We start from the raw sequence: 3,479 nt of genomic DNA on the forward strand, positions 1-3,479 counted from the left end.
GCCGAGCCGAAAAAGTTAAAGTACAAACGTGCAAGCATACTAACCTAACCCTAGGTAAGGCATGTCAGAGCGAAAGACAGTAAACTCGAATGAGCCAAGAAAGAGCGGTGCGGGGCCGGTTGGAGCGCACCCTTTTCTCGGTGGCTGGCGGGCGAGAGAGTGCTGCGTCGCCGGCATCGGCGTCGAAAGAAGCCGAGCCGAAAAAAGTTAAAGTACAAACGTGCAAGCATACTAACCTAACCCTAGGTAAGGCATGTCAGAGCGAAAGACAGTAATTTCGAATGAGCCAAGAAAGAGCGGTGCGGGGCCGGTCGGAGCGCACCCTTTTCTCGGTGGCTGGCGGGCGAGAGAGTGCTGCGTCGCCGGCATCGGCGTCGAAAGAAGCCGAGCCGAAAAAAGTTAAAGTACAAACGTGCAAGCATACTAACCTAACCCTAGGTAAGGCATGTCAGAGCGAAAGACAGTAATTTCGAATGAGCCAAGAAAGAGCGGTGCGGGGCCGGTCGGAGCGCACCCTTTTCTCGGTGGCTGGCGGGCGAGAGAGTGCTGCGTCGCCGGCATCGGCGTCGAAAGAAGCCGAGCCGAAAAAAGTTAAAGTACAAACGTGCAAGCATACTAACCTAACCCTAGGTAAGGCATGTCAGAGCGAAAGACAGTAAACTCGAATGAGCCAAGAAAGAGCGGTGCGGGGCCGGTCGGAGCGCACCCTTTTCTCGGTGGCTGGCGGGCGAGAGAGTGCTGCGTCGCCGGCATCGGCGTCGAAAGAAGCCGAGCCGAAAAAAGTTAAAGTACAAACGTGCAAGCATACTAACCTAACCCTAGGTAAGGCATGTCAGAGCGAAAGACAGTAAACTCGAATGAGCCAAGAAAGAGCGGTGCGGGGCCGGTCGGAGCGCACCCTTTTCTCGGTGGCTGGCGGGCGAGAGAGTGCTGCGTCGCCGGCATCGGCGTCGAAAGAAGCCGAGCCGAAAAAAGTTAAAGTACAAACGTGCAAGCATACTAACCTAACCCTAGGTAAGGCATGTCAGAGCGAAAGACAGTAATTTCGAATGAGCCAAGAAAGAGCGGTGCGGGGCCGGTCGGAGCGCACCCTTTTCTCGGTGGCTGGCGGGCGAGAGAGTGCTGCGTCGCCGGCATCGGCGTCGAAAGAAGCCGAGCCGAAAAAAGTTAAAGTACAAACGTGCAAGCATACTAACCTAACCCTAGGTAAGGCATGTCAGAGCGAAAGACAGTAAACTCGAATGAGCCAAGAAAGAGCGGTGCGGGGCCGGTCGGAGCGCACCCTTTTCTCGGTGGCTGGCGGGCGAGAGAGTGCTGCGTCGCCGGCATCGGCGTCGAAAGAAGCCGAGCCGAAAAAAGTTAAAGTACAAACGTGCAAGCATACTAACCTAACCCTAGGTAAGGCATGTCAGAGCGAAAGACAGTAATTTCGAATGAGCCAAGAAAGAGCGGTGCGGGGCCGGTCGGAGCGCACCCTTTTCTCGGTGGCTGGCGGGCGAGAGAGTGCTGCGTCGCCGGCATCGGCGTCGAAAGAAGCCGAGCCGAAAAAAGTTAAAGTACAAACGTGCAAGCATACTAACCTAACCCTAGGTAAGGCATGTCAGAGCGAAAGACAGTAAACTCGAAAGAGCCAAGAAAGAGCGGTGCGGGGCCGGTCGGAGCGCACCCTTTTCTCGGTGGCTGGCGGGCGAGAGAGTGCTGCGTCGCCGGCATCGGCGTCGAAAGAAGCCGAGCCGAAAAAAGTTAAAGTACAAACGTGCAAGCATACTAACCTAACCCTAGGTAAGGCATGTCAGAGCGAAAGACAGTAAACTCGAATGAGCCAAGAAAGAGCGGTGCGGGGCCGGTCGGAGCGCACCCTTTTCTCGGTGGCTGGCGGGCGAGAGAGTGCTGCGTCGCCGGCATCGGCGTCGAAAGAAGCCGAGCCGAAAAAAGTTAAAGTACAAACGTGCAAGCATACTAACCTAACCCTAGGTAAGGCATGTCAGAGCGAAAGACAGTAATTTCGAATGAGCCAAGAAAGAGCGGTGCGGGGCCGGTCGGAGCGCACCCTTTTCTCGGTGGCTGGCGGGCGAGAGAGTGCTGCGTCGCCGGCATCGGCGTCGAAAGAAGCCGAGCCGAAAAAAGTTAAAGTACAAACGTGCAAGCATACTAACCTAACCCTAGGTAAGGCATGTCAGAGCGAAAGACAGTAATTTCGAATGAGCCAAGAAAGAGCGGTGCGGGGCCGGTCGGAGCGCACCCTTTTCTCGGTGGCTGGCGGGCGAGAGAATGCTGCGTCGCCGGCATCGGCGTCGAAAGAAGCCGAGCCGAAAAAAGTTAAAGTACAAACGTGCAAGCATACTAACCTAACCCTAGGTAAGGCATGTCAGAGCGAAAGACAGTAAACTCGAATGAGCCAAGAAAGAGCGGTGCGGGGCCGGTCGGAGCGCACCCTTTTCTCGGTGGCTGGCGGGCGAGAGAGTGCTGCGTCGCCGGCATCGGCGTCGAAAGAAGCCGAGCCGAAAAAAGTTAAAGTACAAACGTGCAAGCATACTAACCTAACCCTAGGTAAGGCATGTCAGAGCGAAAGACAGTAATTTCGAATGAGCCAAGAAAGAGCGGTGCGGGGCCGGTCGGAGCGCACCCTTTTCTCGGTGGCTGGCGGGCGAGAGAGTGCTGCGTCGCCGGCATCGGCGTCGAAAGAAGCCGAGCCGAAAAAAGTTAAAGTACAAACGTGCAAGCATACTAACCTAACCCTAGGTAAGGCATGTCAGAGCGAAAGACAGTAAACTCGAATGAGCCAAGAAAGAGCGGTGCGGGGCCGGTCGGAGCGCACCCTTTTCTCGGTGGCTGGCGGGCGAGAGAGTGCTGCGTCGCCGGCATCGGCGTCGAAAGAAGCCGAGCCGAAAAAAGTTAAAGTACAAACGTGCAAGCATACTAACCTAACCCTAGGTAAGGCATGTCAGAGCGAAAGACAGTAATTTCGAATGAGCCAAGAAAGAGCGGTGCGGGGCCGGTCGGAGCGCACCCTTTTCTCGGTGGCTGGCGGGCGAGAGAGTGCTGCGTCGCCGGCATCGGCGTCGAAAGAAGCCGAGCCAAAAAAAGTTAAAGTACAAACGCGATGCTAATGAGCGAGCCGTTGTCTCGACTAATATGTAGGGGGCGTTCGATCGAGCGTCTGGCTTGAGCGCTTGTCGGCCTAGCAGAACGGTCGCATTGTTATGCCCGGGTTTTTGGCACCGCTGCAGGCGGCCGGCAGAGCTCTTGTTTGTGCGAAACTGAATGGATCGAGCCCGAGAGAGGGCGAGCAAAGAAAAAACGCAAATCGCTCCGCCTGGCACTGCCGGCGAGAGCGTGGACGTCGCGGCCAGCGACTGTCGAAGCTGAGTACGGCCGCAGGCGATCGCCTCGGTCTTAAACGAATGCGACGAGCACGCGCCGGGCGGCCCAGCAAGGGCCGAGCGCAGCTGTCGCAGCTATCTGGTTGATCCTGCCAG

The 3,479-nt window shown here is 56.5% G+C and overlaps 1 non-coding gene across 1 annotated transcript in view; it reads left to right on the forward strand.

The window, feature by feature from the left end:
* The first annotated feature begins 3,459 nt into the window (after window positions 1-3,459).
* The window catches only part of LOC144413343 (small subunit ribosomal RNA), a 1,810-nt gene continuing 1,790 nt past the window's right edge, over window positions 3,460-3,479 (forward strand). The window contains exon 1 of the ribosomal RNA XR_013469377.1: window positions 3,460-3,479. This exon is cut by the window's right edge and continues 1,790 nt beyond it. This is a non-coding gene — a ribosomal RNA (small subunit ribosomal RNA).

Source organism: Styela clava, chromosome 15 (assembly GCF_964204865.1).
Source record: "Styela clava chromosome 15, kaStyClav1.hap1.2, whole genome shotgun sequence".
NCBI classification, from domain to species: domain Eukaryota; kingdom Metazoa; phylum Chordata; class Ascidiacea; order Stolidobranchia; family Styelidae; genus Styela; species Styela clava.